Source organism: Dasypus novemcinctus, chromosome 27 (genome assembly GCF_030445035.2).
Source record: "Dasypus novemcinctus isolate mDasNov1 chromosome 27, mDasNov1.1.hap2, whole genome shotgun sequence".
Classification (NCBI taxonomy): domain Eukaryota; kingdom Metazoa; phylum Chordata; class Mammalia; order Cingulata; family Dasypodidae; genus Dasypus; species Dasypus novemcinctus.
This window is the reverse complement of record NC_080699.1, coordinates 9509439-9529595: the sequence shown is the minus strand read 5'-3', so window position 1 is coordinate 9529595 and position 20157 is coordinate 9509439. Positions and strand designations below refer to the sequence as shown.

Sequence of the window (20157 nt, the reverse complement as noted above, 5' to 3'; positions counted from 1 at the left end):
GCTGTTCTTGGCCAGCATCAGGGTTTGTTTAGCAACACGGTAATCACGAAAACTTGGTAGGCATCCAGTCTATTTACTTCCAGTCAATTTCATGGGTTAGTAACCACAGCTAAAATTTTTGATTTGACACAGTCATTGATTTTGACACTCTTGTTTCCCACCCACTGTCCTTTGACCTCTGTGTCCTAACCCTCTCCCTCTTTAACTTAATGGCCTTTGCCTTAAGACCTTTGAAAAGTGGGGCCTTGGTTGGAAAACACCCTCCCTTATTCAATATTTGAAGACAGGCTTGCCTCTCTTTCACTTACAAATAATGAATAATGGGAGGTGTTTGGAGCAGGCCTGAGGCTCCAAAGTTATTAATTTTATCTCCTGATAAGTCTCCTGTTTCCCTGCTGTTTCATAAACTAGCTTTAGCTTGGGGTGCAGAAACTGACTTTTCCAACACTGTAAAGAATTCAAATTAAAAGGCTCTCAGTCAACTCGGTCTTCAGCCTGTGGACATAAACTGCCTCTCTTAGCAAAGCCTGTTTTCATTCTCTTTGTTCTCACATGGGCCACATTCAGACTCTTTGTCTCTTTTTCACAGAATCGTGTGAAGGATTCCATAAAGAGCCAACAAATCCCCACATACGGAATATTTCCCTCAATAGCCTCTAAACCAGACACAGAGCAGAAAGCAATCTGCGTACAGAGAGACAAGTGGCAGCTGGATCCAATATTTTGGGACTCAGTATCTTCAACTTTCCAGATTGGAGTGGAGCAGCCCTCACTGTCCTCATTCTATCTAGTTCTTCCAGCAAATTCTGTATGTTATGGTCTGTTCCTTACAGGATTTGGTATGAGATTTGGGTCATAAAGATGCTTTAAGAAAAACAGGATATTTAATTAAAACTAATTTAAACTATATGGGGCTTATTATCTCACTTAACAAGAAACCAAGTATCAAGGTATTTCCAAGTCTTTTTAATCATCAGCCCTATTGTTAAGAACCTATATTCCTTTCTTCTTTCTTCTCCACCATCCTCAGGGTTTTGGTTACCCTGCTTTTGTCAGAATACAGCTTTCTTAGCTCCAGGCATTATCTCCCCACCTAGCTTCATCCAAAGACAAAAAAATTAAGTCAGAGAATTGTCTTCTAGGCCAGGGTGCCATCTCATACCCAGGCCCATCAAGGCCAATGGAATTATAATCATTGCCTTAAGCAAATCAACATTCATCCCCTGGATGGGGAAGGGCCCATAAGGCTCAAGATTCCTTCACTTAAATAAAAGGGAGTAGAGGGAAGCTATTGGACAGGTAGCCACATAAGCTCTTATTTCAGAGCACTTGCTCAAAGGGTATGTCAGCCCTGGATCTTGCATTCCAATGAATATAAACAGAGAGCTGGGCCTCGCCAAGGCCTAAATTAACAGACTCACTGGGTAAAGTTCAGGAACTTGCATTTGAACAAGCTCCCCAGATGATCCCTTAGCACATGAAGACTGAAGACCACTGCAGATCATCTGATTCACATTCATGCCCTTAGGCTCTCTAATCCAGAATGCCATGTGCTTGATGGAATTGCTAGATTATTGTCATAATCAGAAACTGATGAACATTTGAAATTTTATTCTTTTCTTTTTGACTTCTCTCCAAAGGTCAAGTTCCTTTATTACTTCCTATAGGACCAAGCACTTCTCTGTGTACTGTAAGAGTCCAAAAAACGCTATTTTAAAGGGGCATGTAGTAGTCCCTCTTCTACTAATTTTATTCCCATAAAAGGAATGAGGGGATATGATGGAAACTAGAAGGAAACTAGAAAAGAGAAATCAGTTTTTGTTTTATTATATTTTTATAATGAAATAATTTTTCTCTCAGCTCCTCTTGATGCAAGGTGAGGGAGAATCTGGACTGGTAGTGAAATGGAGGCGGTGATCTCACAAAACTGACCATTCTTCAATCTTAGTCATTCAATGGCTGCATAGAACATTGTTGGCCAAAGACGGCTAACTAATCTACTCAGAGCTGTGCAGGCCCACTGTAGACATTGACTTCTCGACGGGGGTCATGTGCTTCATCACCATTTGTATTTCTGCTCTTTCATCTGTCTCTTGAAAGTTCCCTGGTGCAGAGGCATTTCAGTTCTGGTTTTCCATCTGTGGAGCCTGAGGTTCAGCAACTCCTGTGACTCCACAAGGCTAATGCCGGCCTGTAGCCAGGCTCCCTCCACCAAGCCTCACAATCTCAAGTCCAACCACTGTCTGGCTATTTGCTTATCCAATGAACGCTTCATGTAAAGTCATAGTCCATGCATTTTATAAACTGAAACTCCAGTTCCCTCGTAAATTTCAGAGCCAGAGTACTTTGAGCTATTGGACTCTGGGATTCATATTCATATCAGTAGTTCAAGGTGAATTGCTTTGTTTTGGGGGGATACACTTTACACCGTTTTCGAATGTTCTACCTCTTTCGACCTTATCCAGAAGCTTGGGAGGCAATTCCCAAGGAGGATGCTGTCCAGGAAGGCCTGGCCCCTGGTTCTCACCCCCGGAATCCATGCAAAATGGGGGAAACAGCCTGGCTTCGCTGGCCCGGACACTGCCATTGCCGATTAGCATGTTTCTAGCTGTCTCTTTTATCCCCAAATCATCTCGGCTGAAGCATTCTCATTCTCCGTACATTACAGTGGAGGAGAATATCAAGATGTCTGAGTCCTCACTGCATCTACGTTGTCCATGAAAATTGTTTGAATGAGTGAACTCAGAAAGTAAACAGCAAAGCCCCTTAAAACAAAACATACACAAAAGATGTACAGAAAAATATGCTGAAAATTAGAAAACACTGATGAAATAAATCAAAGAATTAAAAAAAAAAAAACAGCAAAGCCCTTATCCTTGACTTGTTACTGAAGAGCCTCCACAGCCCTGTCCCGCACCTGGGAGGTGGGAGGGCTGGACACCACGCTCACTGGCCTTCCTCCTCCCCCAAGCCTTGATCCCCCATCATTGCTCCGACAACATCAGGCATCACCCACTCCAGGAACAGTCCTCAGCTTTGCCTTCCCACCCCCAGAGTCACCACTCCCTCCTTTGTGCCAGCTTTGATTCATTGCTCTTACAATGCTGAACCATAACTGCGTCTCCCCTACCAGACCACGAGGTCCCTGAGGGCAGGAACTGCGTCTTTGTTTACTGCTTAAAATTATTAGTTACTCATTTTAATTTTTATAATCTTTATTATCACTCAAACACTTGCAAAATAAATTGAAAAGCAGCCCCCCCACCATCACATTATTAATTAGCTGTTTATTTCCCACTGGCTTTTCTAAGTTTACTCCAAGTGTTCCCATCAGCACAGATGCCACATTCGTAGTGAATATTTATGGAGCTTGGACTATGCGCCAGGCATCCCTTGAAGCACTGATTCATTATCTCTCTGAGGTCTTAGGGCCATGCTAAGAGGTAGGTGTCATCGTCCTCAGGCCAAGATGAGACAACTGGATCTCAGGTAGGTCGTGTTTTGGGCCAAGGAGTGTGGTAGAGACAGAATTAAAACTCAGGTCTGCTGAGCTCCAAAGCTGTGCGCTCACTCCCTACGCCACGCAGCCCCTGAAGCGATCTTAGGACTTACCTGCACTTTCAACACTTGACGTTTGGTCATTAACTCTCGCCATGTCGCCTGGGTTCAAAGTAGTTTTTATTTACATCATGGCAATGCACATCATTCCAAAGACACCAGTGAGGAAGGTCTTAGTCATTTCCTTCTTCCCAGCACCTGACAATGCTTTTCACCTGACGTTTGGATTCTGCTGATTTGATTTGTTCAACCTCCTTAGATAGCTGTAGGAAACCTGTGAAGTCCTTGCCCAAGAGGAAGTGTTTTTCAGGGAGACAAATGCTCCTTAGAAGAGCAGGAAGCATGATTACCACAGCCTGGCGTTGTCCTTCGGGCACCCACGGCAGGGCGTGGCGCACGCTTTCTTCCTCGTTCACTCGGCTGTCCACCTCGGTCTTGGCATAAACCCTGAAATTTTGGACTGACCACATCAACACAGTTGCTCTGAGGACAAATGTTTTGTATTCCTCTTGGAAATTCTTTGAAGCCACACACATCTGGGACCTTGGCGAGGTCTTATAAGCCAGCTCCTCACTGTCTCTTGTCACAGCATCTTTCTTCTTCATGTCATTTGAGGTGACAGGGAGGCAGGCCGAGGGCTCTCGGTTTGCTGACAGTGCAGCAGGTCATGAGTGTGTGGCTGAAATTCAGCTTTATCAAGTTACAAGTAACAAGTAATTGCCATGCGGCACATCACCTGGAATGCCATTATGCAAATTTGCATGTGGCTCAGCTGCACAGTTTAGACAAATATTTATCATCGCCCTAAAGCCTGCCTTGCAAAGAGAAAACAGGCCAAGTGGCAGTCTATCACTGCACATTCTCTGTTTTTCAAACCAGAAATGAACTAGGCGGTGCTCATCTCAGATGCTAGAACTCTCTGGAGAAAGTTTCCTCTTATTAGTCTTTCATGGAAGAAGGGAGCTTTCAGGAACCTTTGAGTAATCTTAAGCGCAGACAATTCAGAGGAGACAAGAGAGCTGTCTTCCAATACGTGAAGGGCTGTCACGTAGAGGACGGAAGAGACCTGAGGTCTACTGTTCTAAAGGGCAAACTGGAATGCGTGGGTGGGGATTAGCGAGCTCTTGACCCAACCTCAGGTGGAATTTTTTAAAAATCGAGAGGGCTACTCTTGGAAAGTGACAAAAAATATGAGATTTATTTATCTTAAATTAGTGGATTTGTGACAGATGAAACTGACACATCCAACTGAGAACCTTGCCTTCAAAGCTGACACCTTGGAAGGTTATAACCTTATTCCAGGGAGGCTGCCTTTGCCCAGGACAGTTTAGAACACCACTTTGAGAAAACTTTAGACCCTGTGGCCCATTTCCTTCTGAAATCCTCTGCAATGACAAATCCTCAGTATTTGATTCCTAAACTGATCAAAAGGTATCCAAACACATATCTCATAAACAACGTGATGAATAGACTTTTGAGGGATCAGAAAGTCAAAATTGAAGCAAAGATGGTCCTTCAAAATGAGATGGAGACTCTCAGGAGGTTGCGACAGGCAATTCTTGCTGAAAGTCCCCCCCAAATGCCGCCACACCTCTGCCACTGACTTGGGGGATGCAGAGTCAGCTATTCATCCAACCAAGTAGGTAAACAATCATGTGCTCTTCTCTCATGACTCAAGCCCAAGATACAAGAGAGCATGGCGTCAAATGCCAGCAATGCTCTGTGAGCTCCCGGCCACAGAAGGGATGACGTGGCACCCGGACCGGGGTTCCAGCCAGATTCTGCTACCACTAGCTGGGTTGCTGGGAAACTGAAGGGAACTCTGTGTGTCTCTGTTTACTCACCTGTAAAATCAGAACAACAATAAGTGCCTCAAGGTGGGGTTGGGATTTACATCATGTATAAGTAGCACAGTGCGAGGCACATTTTGAGCCGTTAACACACTGTAGCTATGATGATGATGATGATACTGATTACCATTAATACTGTGATTGAGAACCACCCATCGCATGGGACTGCCTGGCCTCATCCATTCCGCTTTGCCTAATTGTAAACTTAGTTTGCATAAAATACACTTAAATTACTCTACCAACTTCCAGCTCCCTACAGTCCTTTGAAATGAACTTTGTTTTTCAACCTTCATGTTGTATATAAAAATACTGTCACACAGAAATTGACAGAGTTGTTTTTAAAACAAGTTTTACCATCCAATTATACACAGTCTACTTGGAGTTTTTTCAGGGTTATTCCAGCATAGAAGCAAATAAAATTTTATAGGGAAATTGAAAAAAGTGATTGAGAGCAAGCTTGTTGGGTCTGCTGGGTCCCGAGTGGGCTTCGGTGCCAGCTCGCCTGCTCCCCAGCTCCTCCCAGGGGCCTCGGGTGTCTGATCTTTACACTGGGAAAAATACCAGGACCTACCTTATAGGTGAGAACTAGATGGATTGTGACATTTCAGGCTTGAGTAAAAAGCTTTTGGAACAGAGCTGGGCATACAGCAGGCACTTAATAAGTAGCTCTGATTACAATTGTTAATAGCCCATCATAGCAGCAAATAGGGTTTGGAATTAGGGAAGAAAGAGTCAGAACAGGCAGATAGGATTTCACAGAAAACAGGTCTCACGGTTGGTATCTAAACTGGCTCTTGGAAGCTCCCTGCCCTTTGAATACAGTGGAATACAACCTGCCAGCGGAGGGGAGCCCTCGGGCTGTGCTGCCAAGGCCGTGGCGCTGCCTTTACAACCACCTTCCAGTCTTCACAAAGCATCATTTTAAAGCTTTCCCCAAACTATAGTTTTATATCTGATCCAAAGAAATTAGACATACATTTTATAACATACATTTTTATAATAATATTAAAACAACCGATACGTGGGTACAGTGAAGACCAATGTCACAGGTTTATAAAATGGGGGAAAACGGTGAATGGATGAGGAGTCCCACATCCTGGGAATTAGCCCTGTGACCTTGGGCTAATCATTTCTCTGGGGGAGGCTTCAGTTTCCCCAGCTGTAGAAAGAAAAGAAGAGTGAGTGGTTCGCAAACTTAAGAACCTTATGATTGTCACCATATCCATGTACATATTTATCCTCTACAATAATATCCTAGAAGTCATCGTTTTCTTGTACTATATAAATTTTTATAATGTTCACTAAAATAAATATTCATCTATTAAAATTTTAAAAACTAATTCATCCTTATACAATCTAGAATCATATTTTGGGAACATTAGACTAGATGATCACTGTAGTCCCTTATAATTCACAGACTTAGTCATGCTATATCTGGGGGAAAAAAAGAAGAAAAAAGAAAAGAAGAAAGGAAGCATAGCATGGAGATGAACAATCTTTCACTTTGCAGCTCCTGTGTTTTTTTCATTAGAACAGCCAGAACCAAACAGATTGTTATCTCCCAATATGGAAGAGTCCATCTAATCTCAAAGTGAGTGCTTTGACCAGCATATAATGGAGACTATTAGATTCCTCTTGAAAACTGGAAACCCAGACTGCAAGCCTGCCAGAAACCTGAGCCACCCCATCAATCCTAACAAGGGCAAGACAGCGCGACTCCAATGCAACCCGGAAAAGAGTCAAGCTCTGTGAGAAGGGTAGGGGAGCGTCTACCGTAGAAAGTGGGGAAGAAGTAACGTGAGGGCAAGGGGAAAACAAAATATTTGTTCTCTTGCATTATCCCCCTTACTTTTTCTCAATTGTCATCTTTGTCACATAAAATTTACTGTCTCAACTGAGTCAGAACATCCTAGTAGGTTGTTAATGACCTTCATAAATCAGGTAAATTAGTTTTGTTTTTTTTTCTTTACCATTTTTATTCTTGAATGATTTTATGATCAATTTATATTGCCTTCCATCCAAGGGAGAAAGTGCAGGCCCTGCCTTCTCGGTTCAAGGAAAAGGCTCAAGGAAACCCAGCCAGGGGCTCACCTCACCCAGAAGTCACCTGTGCCCTCCCCTGTCTGCGTGAGAACTGGACACAGCACAGTGAAAGCCAATGGGAGACCCGAGGCTCCTCTCCAAGGGTGGGATCTGAAGTTGTCTTCTTGCGGGACGTGAAAAGCACAGCACTTTGAGGTGTAAAAGAAGGACACATCTGCCAGGTGTGCTGAAGCGAGCCCAGCTCGGCTTTCTTCCGGCCTGTGTCCCTGAGCATTGCTGAGAACTCTGGGATCCCAGTGAGTTTTCTAGCTAGAGCTTTTGGAATATTTACATCACTTATGGTGAGAAAAACACCATGAGAGATGTCACAGCGGGGCCCTAAGGAAGAGCATTTCACAGCTTTGCTCTTGCCTTGGCTTCCTCTTCCCCTAGAGGAGAACGTCCCCAAAGCCTTCAGGTATCCATGGTTTATACATTTCAAAGTGTACCTAAAAGGTGTTGGGCCCGGACATCTGAGAGGGGCCATGATGATAACTTCCAGTGTCCTCTCTGCCTCCACTCCTCCCAAAACTTTCATGACCCCCAGGGAGTAGAATTAAACTACTAACTGGGGATCTCTTCCTACTTCATTCCTGGTCACCTTTAGACAGAGGGCAGCTGATGTCTTTGCTTCATAAATGGGGAAACCATATCATGAAACAGAAAAGAAGACATCCCCAAATTCCAATCTTACCCTTGTTCTCCATAAGCTTTATGGCTTCCTCTGTCCTAGAACTCACCTTGCCATGAGGGCAACTGTCCTCAGTATTTAAGTAGACACATCAAGTTCCACATAATTCAAGAACCCAAAGGATCCAACTAGAGAGAGTAATATGATGAAGATAACCTAACTGCTGTATCACAGCAACTTATTGCCATTTTCCAAACCAGCCCTGGTGCTCCGAGATTTTCCACATGCTTTCATGCTTTCTACAATTTCTTTCTCTCTACCCTCCTCTTTGCTTGACAAGCTCCTCATCATCCTTTAGGAGTTTGCTCAGGTGTTACCTTTCTCTGTGAAGGTTGGATTCCATTTGTACTCCTACCACCCTCGTTGCTTCATCTTCTGTAGCACTTACAACAGGGCATTATAATGCCTGTTGATGTGTACAAGAATCCCATTACATTGAGAATGCTCACATTTTTCATCACCAGAGGCCACAGCAGACCCACGGCTTTATTAAGAAAACATAATTCCACCCTGACAAGCTTTTCAACTCATAGAAATCTAGCAGGAGTAGAAAGCAGATTGTGCAAACGCACACAATTAGAAATCCAAATTATATGCCACTTGGGATTTGTAAAGAGAATCGTTGTCAGTCACTGCCCTCCTCAAACAAGATGGTAACAAATACATCCCCAGCCCAGAGAGCTGGGGGAATATACTACAGAATGCACAATTGTTACAAATTAGGGAAGGATGTAGCATGCAGGGATTTTACACCTAACAGTGCTTGTGGAGGCCACTTCCACCTCTTCTACAGGGAGACGTCTCTCCACTGCTTTGATAACTGAACAGAAATAGCAGGTACCATTTTCCTCCTGTGAATGCTAATGAGTTATGATAGTATGTTATTTTAAAACTGCACAGACTGACAGGCAGGACCTATTTTTTCCTAGCCTGTGATTTGGCAGGCATGAGTCCGAAGATTTAGGAAAGAGCAGGCTACATTTACCAAAATGTTGATGTGTGTAAAATCACATGAGTAAGTAACTCAGAAAAGGGATAAAGGCTTTATGTGCCTTCAGAGAGGCAATGAAATGTGACCTGAGCTCACAGTCCTTAGATATGAGTGGGCTTGCTCCATGCACCCATGATGGACGAATGTCCTGTTAGACCTTTAAGAAACACAGCGGGACTATGAGAAATATTTGATGTATGAGCACCAAAGTCAGAAATGTAGTTTTTCTTCTTGGTCTGCCAGCATTAAGTCCTGCTGTGCTAATGCTGGGGACATAAACCCCAGGCTCTAACCACCGTGGGGAGATGGTTTCCAGCAGCCATCACTCATATGTAGGTAATTACACTTCCTCTCCCTTCTTTGCCCTGCTGGGTAGAAGCTCAAGGTGGAGGCAGGTCACACACGGTCCATTGTGAGCCCTGTGTTGTCTACGCTCATCTCTCTGAGCTGCCAAATGCTAACCTTGCTCTTCCAGATGAAAGATCTCTCCATAATCATGGTGATTGGTGAAGCAATATGATCATTAGCCAGCACATAGTCCTAGACAAATAAGCTTGATGGCATGCATAATCACAAAAATTGTGGGCTCTTCTAATCCATAATATAAGAAGTTATCCTGCTACATTTCTCTGAAAAGATTTTAAGATAATTTCAAAGCAGCACTGCAAATAGTTTTCCAAAACAAGTAGGCTGCCAAAATCCTTTTGGACACAACTCTGGATGTATCATGGTACAGTGGACATTCCAGCCCAATCCCTTATTAAACCTATGACCTTGATAGAGTTATTATTCTATCAGTTAATTACCTCAGGCCATGATTTCCTCATCTGAAAAACTGAGGTAATAATATCTACTTTCTGGGGCTATTGTGAAGACAGTACACCTAATGTTTCTGGCACAGAGTTGGCACAAAATAACTAGTAGATCTTAACAGAACGATTAGTATGATTACCTCCCACTTTTGACCAAATGTACACCTAACATCTAATGAACCATGTCCTCTTACACCTGGAAGATATAGCGGAGTGTGTTTGTGGAGGAAATTCTGGGAGTAATGCTAAATTTAGTGTAGCAGTTTGACATTATTGATGAATTCTAAAAAGAAATATTGGATTATGTTTGGAAACTGATCTTTTACTCTGGGCATATTAGATTATATTGGATTCATAGGTTTACTTGATTATGTAATTATGTAAACCTCTTGTGCCAGTAGGGTGTTGATTCCTGCCTGCCCCCCCTCCCCCCCCCCCCCCCAGTAAAAGGCATGGCAAAGGGCAGAGTTGAGGGGTTTTGATGTTGGAGTTTGATGCTGAAGTCTTAAGCTGGAGCCCCAGGAGGTAAGCACACAGAGGAAAGAGAAGCAAGCCCTGGGAAGAGAGAACCTGAGTCAGGAAAAGAACACAGCGGAAGAGATGGCTCCTTAGACATGGCAGAAACCCCAGGGAAAGAGACAGAGCTGTCACCTGATAGTCTATGCTGACCTTGTGGAGAGAGGCAGAGTCTAGAGAGCCTCATAGTCTAAAGCTGACCTTGTGGAGAAAACAGAGGAGCTGAGCCCAGAGGAACCCAGGAAGTCTGAACCCTGACAGACATCAGCAGCCATCTTGCTCCAAGCTATGGAAATAGACTTTGGTGAGGGAAGTAACTTATGCTTTATGGCCTGGTAACTATAAGCTCCTACCCTAAATAAATACCTTTATAAAAGCCAAAAAATTTCTGGTATTTTGCATCAGCACCCCTTTGGCTGACTAATACCCTTAGCATTAGTCAAACCTTATAATAATAGCACATTTCATATACTTTAGAATTTGTAATATGAAGGCACCATCCCACTTTCTTCACAAATTAGATGGTAAGAAATAAATCCATAGACCAAAATATAGGAAGAAGACAGAATGCCCCCAACAGATCACTGAACAACATCAGGAAGCTTTGTTCTGTTAGTTCTATCAAAGAGATGAGGTCTAGGAGGTTGGACCCAAAGAGGTGGGATACTTAAGCAATATCAGAGAGACATTGTATCTACAAATATTTGTTGAGAACCCACTACATGCCTGGTATTGTTCAAGGCACTGGGAATAATGTAATTAAGAGAATCCAGTGTCTGACCTGAAGGGTCTTAACTTCTAGTTAAGATAGAGAGGGAAACAAAGAACAAATAAATGAATAAATATGTGAAGGTAAGTGCTACAAAGAGAAGGAAAGTAGTAAAATGGGGCAGGAAGTTTCAGTGGTTGCCATTTTAAGATGAGCACCAAAAGGCAATATATTTGAGGAGAGACCTCATGGGAGTAAAAGAATAAGCCACATGGCTATCGAGGAAAAGAGCATGCCAAGTATAGGACAGTAATAAAATGCCTTTGGAAAATTTTGAATGGAAAAATAACATGCCACGACATACATTCTTAAAACTTCTTCTGGATGCTATGTTAAGTATAGATTTTGTGTCAAGGTCAGAAACAAGGAGAGCAAGGAGAAAGCTACTGAAATACTTACTCCAGGAAAGAGGGGATGGTGTCATGGCCCAGGCCATGGGAAAGTGGTGGGAAAGTTGGTAAGACATGAATGGGCTGGATGTATTTTGACAGGAGAGTAAAAAGGGTTTCCTAATGGACTGGATGTTGGGTGGAAATGCTATGAATAGCACGAATATATTTGGCCTGAATATTTGAAAGAGTGCAGGACCCATTTCCGGAGTTGGGGGAGATTGAAGAAGAGGTAGGTTTTGAGTGAATTTAAGAGTTCAGTTTTGGACATGCAAGTTTGAGAGGCTCATTACACATCTACGTGGGGCTCTTGAGAAGGCTGTTGGATATTCAAGTCCAGAGTCTAAAGGAAAGGTCTGGGATGGAGAGATAGCTTTGAGAGTCACCAGTGTAGAAAAGATATTTAAAGCCATAGTACTGAATGAGAACAACTAGGGTATGAAGACAAGGACAGAATAAGTTTGAGGACTCAAGATTTGCTGAGCAGCTCTGCTTCCACCAGGATCTGACTGAACCAGGAAAGAAAAATCTCCTGCATTCATAAGCCACAGACAAAGCTATCCAATGCCAGTGGGACACCCACTGACCAGAGGAAAAGTGGCATTGCCCAGCTCCAGAGGAGCCAAGAAAATACCATATGGCCCTGGGAGTATAGCACCAGGGCTGCTCCCCTTCCCTGCCATGGTGAGGCACATAAGGTCCCTCCCCATACTCTCAGGTCCATTATGGAGAGAAGCAGAGGTGGAGGAAGCATAAAACAGAGATGTATATATATACATATAAAGACTGATTATAAACCAGATGCTATTGAAATTATAGGGTTGCACTGAGTTTACTGTATTAGATGAAATTTGGTTTCCTTCCCTATTGCTATCCAGTAAGGAGAGTCTTCTGAAGATGATTAAATGAATCATTGAAAAATACAGAAGCTGTACTTTCCTTGCATATTTGAGTGTGGTATGTGAATTTACAATCTGAGAAATTTACAAATGCATTTTATCAACTGTGAAGTGCTGTATAAGTGTGGATTATTTTTATTAGGTCTACAAATGGAATAAGCATGCCTTTTGATGTCTTCACATTTTCAATAAAAGATATTTAGAATTGACTGCCTTAGATGAAGTCTCTGGAGTTATCTCTTAATTTCATTTATTCATTCATTCAACAAATGTTATATAGTGCTTATCGACATTGTACTAGAGCCTGGGGATTAAAAGTTGAGTCGGTCTTGGTCTTTGCCATGAGGGAGTTTACAGCCTGTAGAAGAGGCGAATATACAAGTAAGTGCACTGCAGTGTCCTGTGCTATGATGTAAGTCCACATAGGGGCCATGAAGACACCATGAGAGACTTGCCAGGGTCACCTGGTTTTGTGTGGAGGCTTCAATGAGTTCTGTATAGAGAAGTAACCAAGGCTTGAAAGATGAGTAGTTTCCACCGAGGAATGGGGCCCAGGGAAAGGCACTTTAGGAAGGAGAAGAGTAGAAGAAAAGGCTAAAGGCAAGAATCAGGGTGAGCATTTACAGGGCAGTTGTGAGTGGAGCCAGGGGTCATGTATCATTTATGTAAATTGGCTCTTCCTGGGTACATACCAATCAGAAAATACTGTATAGCTATTCTCTGCTTTAAGAGAAATGAAAGAGTTTTGTTAAATGATAAGGATAGACTGACAAAAATCAGACTTTCTGGGCTTTCACTGAAAATTTATAAGGGCCTCAGAATTTGCATTTTTTTAAAGATTTTATTTTATTTATTTCCCTATTGAAGAATAGGAAATGGAGGAGCTTGAGAAGTACTGTTTGACATGAAGGGAAAAGTCAAACAACTTTCCTCTGAAACAGTGTGCCACACAGAGAGCAGAAAAAGGGAACCCCCCCCCCCCGCCCCGTTTTCTGCTCTCTGTGTCCATTCACTGTGTGTTCTTCTGCATCTGCTTGCATTATCAGGTGGCACCAGGAAACTGCGTCTCTTTTTTGTTGCGTCATCTTGCTGTGTCAGCTCTCCATGTGTGCAGCACCACTCCTGGGCAGGCTGCGCTTTTTTCATGCAGAGCAGCTCACCTTGTGGGGACTCACTCCTTGCACATGGGGCTCCCCTACGCAGGGGACACCCCTGTGTGGCACGGCACTCCTCGCACGCACATCAGCACTGCGCATGGGCCAGCTCACCACATGGGTCAGGAGGCCCTACGGATCGAACTCTGGATCCTCCACATGGTAGGCAGTTCTCTATTAGTTGAGCCACATCTACTTTCCCTCAGAATTTGCAATTTATTAAAAATTATCAAAAACTTGGACATAAGGCAAAAGGAAGACTGCATGTTTTCTATGTTGTACTGGAGCATTGTCTAAATGGCCCACCCCAAAAATGATAATTCTCTAGTGGAATATAAATAAATATGTGGAATATAAACGTGTGTTAAATATGCTATTTATTGTTATATATTATAGGAATACTATTCATTAATTGAGCAGGGCCTCGACTCAGTGAAGTGACATGCTGACTTGTAGTTTTTATCCAGTAAAGATCTAAATAATTTCCATATCATAGAAAAGATAATCCCAAAAGGAATTGTCCTTATTACCCTGTAGAACATTAACTAGTTTTGTGTTGAACACAAGAATCTTATCCAACATTCTTCTTCAAAGCTTATTGATATTCAGTTCCTTGACTGGTCTTTAAACTATCTCTACCACCCTGCTAATTCCCTCCTTAATCGGTTTTTTGTAATGACATAAGTTTATCCTATATTTACCTGAGGGTCAGGTTTTTAATTTTTGAAAATTATTCTTGGACAGAACTAAAGAATGTGGTGTATGGCACACTGTTTCAGAGGAAATTTGTTTGACTTTTCCCTTCATGTCAAACAGTACTTCTCAAACTCCTCCATTTCCTATTCTTCAATGAATCAGAGGTCCAGAAGCTTTTCTAAGAGCCATCTCTAGTCCAGAACCTGTTACCAGGGAAGGAGGTCTGCAGAGGTCCAGCAAAGCTAAAGAGAGGTCTATCTGCAATTAAGCTGTCTTGAACCTTTAATAATGTGGTGTTCATTCATTGTCTTCAAATCTGATTTGAAGTGATTGGATTCACAGCCAGACTTAGGCATTCTTTGGGATGGCCATTGTCCCCAGTTTCACAACAGATTCACTCCATTTAGGTCAAAGCCTCCAAGAGAAACAAATGGGAATTGCTAAAAACTCCACCAAAGTGGTGAGTCCACAAAGAGTGGGAGTGGGAGTGAAAGCAGAGAAGCCCCAGAAGTGTTAGGAGATTGGAATTCAAAACACATACTAAGAAGTTACTACGAATCAGTGAGTAGCTGAAACTACTATTACAGAAATTAGACTTCAGTGCCTAGGGAAATAATGGAACTGCAGCTACGTGGAAATAGTAACTATCTCAAGGAATTAACAGAATCACATGAAATCTTACAGGTTATTTGATGTACTTAGGACTAGTTTATAAAATGTGAAGGCTGCTCTGCTGGCACTTCCTCAATTCAATGAGTCTTTCTGGATCTTTGTGGCAGCAAGTTCTCTCAGCATTCCCACGTGGCGGGGAAGAAGGGATGTGCCAAGACTCTGGGGCTCTTCCTGACTTAGTAATGGAGCCATGGGTCAGAGGCAGTAAAGTTATGATGGTCTGTCCCTTCTTTCCTCGCCTGCTCAGGTGCTGTCCTATGCTGGGAAAATGCACAAGAATATGCTGAGAGGACTCTCTGACCTTGGAGGCTTTCCAACACCAGTGGGGTTTGCACTATTATTAGCACTCCTTTTAATCCTTTCAAGAATAAATATGTCACATACCCCTGAGGCTTGGAATTAGCCCTACCTACCACACACAAGTGCACACATACACAACCCTCCCTTGCTCACTGTTGTTTTTTCATTCATTTTAGTTTCATTCAACAAACACTGAGCACCTATTTGGTTTGACATGTTTACCATGACGTCAGGTTCCAAGACTGGAGAGATTAATAGAATCTCACCTTAAGCCTTTCATCGTTCAGATGAAAAAAAGAGTCATCAAAACATCCACAACTAAATGCAAGGCATCCAAATATTATAGGGACATAAAGGAAAGGACATTTCTCTTATCTGCCTTATGTTCTGCCTTACTGAGAGATCAAGGCTTAATGAGATGAGCTTATTTTACACTCTCCACACCCTTGTAAACAATTCCGTAGTCTATTTTCATCCATCAGTTATTCCCTCCCATTAAAACCAGCTTATGGGAAGCAAAAATGGCTCAAGCAATTGAGCATCTGCCTACCATATGGGAGGTCCTGGGTTCGGTTCCCAGTGCCTCCTAAAGAAGACAAGCAGACAGTGAGCTGACACAATGGGCTGGCCTGGTGAGCTGATGCAACAAGATGACACAATGAAGAGACACAACAAGGAAACACAATGACAGACACAACAAGCAGGGAGCAGAGGTGGCTCAAGCCATTGGGTGCCTCCCTTCCACATGGGAGATCCCAGGTTCCATTCCCAGTGCCTGCTAAAAAGAAGACAAGCACACAACAAACTGACACAGAGAGCAGACAGTGAGTACAAACAATGGGGGAGGATGGGGAGGCGGGGGGAACGGTTAATAAAATAAATCTTAAAAATAAAATAAAATAAAACCAGCTTATTTCCCCAACTTCCCTATTTCTGCCATTGTTATAACCATTTTACAAGTCACACAGAATCAAATACCTTGGGTATTTTTAACTTTTCCTAATCGTGTTTGTTTTTTATTCAAGTTCGAATTAATCAAATCCTCATCAACCAAATTTGGAGAAAGTTCAGAGTCTCTGTTTTCCTAGGGAATTATGTAAGAACCCTTGGGACTTACTAAGTCCAAAGGAATAACAAACCTTGACCTGGCACCTAACCAGTTGAAGGCCTACATGCCGTAATTCCTAACCAGGCACCACATGGCAGAGCCAGCTCAATGAGCTCAAGGTGAGAACTCCACCACCACAGCACAGCGCCCCTCAGCTAGACCAGGTCTTAATCTTCAAGCCCAACTATCAGCACACAATCAGCAACAACGCAGAAGCTTTGCTAAAAGGAGACTGATATGCTGTAGCAGTTGCCATACTGCATAACTCACACCCCTTCTCAACCAAGGTCCCCGTTCTTCCAGCTGCCAAGAGAGTTGCCTGCTGATGGCTCACGGCTTAGATTTTCCCCAGGAAGGACGCCACCTCTTCTAAGGGTATGCATCTTCTCTGGGGTAACAGGCAGGGAAGGCCTGTTTGGTGAGGGAGGAGTATGCAAGGCCAGGGCCCCTAATCTAAAATTCAGAACAACTCTGAGGGGGCATCTTGACCTTCAAGTCCCCGAAGGTGAACTGCACTGCAGTCTTCTTCCCCCACCCAATACTGTTTTTCTTGCTCCTTTCCCAGTGCTGCTCCTGAGCACACTCCCAGTAACACACTTGAGCATGAATCTCCATTTCAATGTCTATTTCCTGGAGACCCAACCATGATAGGTGGTTGGTGAGCACAGGACTTCAAAACACATCCCGAATGTTCCTCCCACTAACCCTGTACCCCGTTGCCTGGATTCCATGATGAACTGAGCTCCCTCTTTGCCAATAAAAATTTTTCTACTTATACCTAGTGTTTGGTCTCTTGATCTTTATTGTCTCTTAAATAGGAGCTGTTCTATCTCCAAATACCTCAGAGAGACAGAACTGATGAATCTCTCTGATCTACTATTTCCAGCTGTTTCTACTTCTGCTTCTATTTTCACATGTTGTCTCTGTTGAAACCTGATCACAAACCTTAAGTAAATCCAACTTGTCCACTGCTGGGATGGAATCCCTAAAGTGTGGGTTCTCCACACTGTAGCTTTTACTCTACACTCAGATGTTCAGCCCTATTTCCCAAAGGGAGCTTCTGTGCAGCCGGGGCTTGAGGGCTTCCAGGAGCAGTCATCAACTGCCAAAACCAAGCTTCCTTCTGTCATAACCTCAGCCAAAACCTTAAACCCAAGGCTGCCCGCGCCCACCATGGAGAGCTTCTTCTTGGGACTGCCCTTCTGCCTTTGAACCTCATTGGGAGCTTCTAAACTGAGTCTCTTATGACATTAAAGTTCAAACATTTCAAAAATAAAAGATTTAAGAGTCTTCAGTGCATTCCTCCCAGGAGGCTCCAAAGCTGCCAATCAAATTTGCTTAGTCCCTCTCCAAAAATCTAGAAAGAGTATTGGAAAGAGAAGAACCTACAATTATGTAACTAATAGGGTCATGTCCTTGATTCTAGTAACAATATCCAGAAGGTGAGGCAGTTGGAATTTTTTACTTTTTTTTAATTATAGAATTTGTGAGTTCACAAAACAATCTTGCATAGTGTGCACAATTCCCATACATCACGTCTCTACCAACACCTTACGTTGTTGTGGAACACTTGTCACAGATTATGAAAGAACATGATCAAACTATTATCACTAACGATGGTCCATAGTGTACACTTGGTATATTTTTTCCATGCACCCCCTATTATTAACAGTATGTATTAGTATTGTACATTTATTATAGTTTGTGAGAGAACACTCTTATATTTGTACTGTTAACCACAGTCTATCTTTTGGACTAAGGAAAATGTTCAAAAGTTTACTGGGGTGATGATTGCACAACTCTATGATGAAAGTGAGAGCGCTGAGTGTATACTTTGGAAAGAACGTACAAGGCATGGGGCTATATGACACAGTGAATCACGTGGTGGGAGCTGGAAATTTTTAAATGGGAATCTCTTTATTTAAAAATAATTTAAAACTTTTCCAAACGAGGTAGCCCATTGCATTACTAAAGACTGAATTCTGGCTAATATCCAATGCTGTAAATGTCAAATAAATTCAGTCATTGATACACTGCTTATGCTACATGTTAATTTTTCATTTGTTTAAGTCGTGTTTTAAATCTTCTTTGGGGAGTGTCCTCCAGAAAATGTCAGCTGAAATGTTTTCCTCTGATGAGAAATTAAAGATTTACAGAATACAAATACAATTTAACTGAGTAATGGACAATAATGACCTAAATTAAACTCAAAATCCATTCTGCTAACAAACAATTACCTTATTTGTTTGAATTGTAAACAACATTGGTTCCTGGATGCATTTATTATAATTCTCTGCAGTGGAAATGAACCTGTCCTTGGACTTTGCCTGAGTTTCCCATTTTAGAGCATAAATAAAAACAGGGAACATTAAGTAAATAGTGCAGGGGTTCTTAATCAAGGGTCCACAGCCCTCTAAGGGCTCTGTAGAGAGATTTCAGGGGGTCCATGAGCTTAAATTGAAAAAAATCAACTTACTATCTTTATTTTCTCTGACCTCTAACTGAAATCTAGCATTTCCTTCACCTATAAATATATGCAATAAATAAATTACAGTGGTAGTCACTTCACCTTACTGGCAAAGGAGTCGTGGAACAAAAAAAGGTTAAGAACCCCTGAAACAGAGGGAAGGGAGATACAATAATAGATTATATTTGTTGAAGTTTCACTTTTGAGAATTCTCCTCCTCTAAGTTCACTTACGATACTCGCCATCCCCAGATTGGATTTGCCGATTAGGGTTTTATTTGGAGTATTTTTCTACAAACACAGAAAGAGGTAATCGCACCCGGAAATCCACCCAGACTGCCTCCTCCTCTTTACCATTAGGTTTTTCATTACAAACAATGAATTTGCGCAATAATATCTCTACCATCCTAGCACGACTGATCATTTTCTCCTTCTAAACCTACCCAAGATAAACTAGAATAAGCAATTCATCACTCTGTCAAATGTTTCCTAAAGCCATGATATCAGGAAAGATTTTCCGAGTTGTGGCTCCATTTTGGGGGATATTTTATCATTACCATTCTAAATTTTCATTGGCAGGATGTATCTGTGTTCCTCTTGCCTTCTTTGGATTCAGCAAAAAGGAAATGAGCATCTCATTTCTTGTGGGTGTAATTGGTCTATATTAATAATTTCACTAAATGGTTCTACTACCTGGTGGATTATTGTGTCTTTTGGGAAAACTGTTATAAACTCTGTGGAGCCATCCATCTTCTCCTGGTGCCTTTCCGCTCTTTGAGTCTCTAATGATTTCCATTATTTCTTCCCTTATGATATACCTCTCTAATTTTTCTTTATTGCTCTGTGGTTACTGGTGCATTGCTGTTTTTGTAAAGAAAGTGTGAGAACTGCTGTATCCTGTAGGTTTTTTGTTCTGATTTATGGTCATTTTTATGAACTGTTACTAAAGCAGAATTAATTTAAAATTGGCCAATTTGAAGCATTCCAAGGTCTGCCTTCTAAAATTGGAATTGAGCCAAGTATTTCCTTTAAACAAAGAGGGAAAAAAGAGAACAATAATTTTTATGTTCCATTAGTGAAATGCCAATGGATTAATTTTGTCCTAAAGAGAACTCTTTTTCTTTTCAATCTTTATGATATGAATCACTTTAGCTGATGTTCCTGGCTCAATGATATGGCTCAGTCTGAATTAAATGCACTTGTG

General features: G+C 42.1%; 1 long non-coding RNA gene across 1 annotated transcript in view; it reads right to left on the bottom strand.

Annotated features, from left to right (window-relative positions):
• Positions 1–6424: 6424 nt before the first annotated feature.
• LOC139437747 (uncharacterized) overlaps positions 6425–20157 on the bottom strand; it is a 50843-nt gene continuing 37110 nt past the window's right edge. The window contains exon 3 of the long non-coding RNA XR_011647616.1: positions 6425–6567. This is a non-coding gene — a long non-coding RNA (uncharacterized lncRNA). The remainder of the gene's footprint in view (positions 6568–20157) is intronic.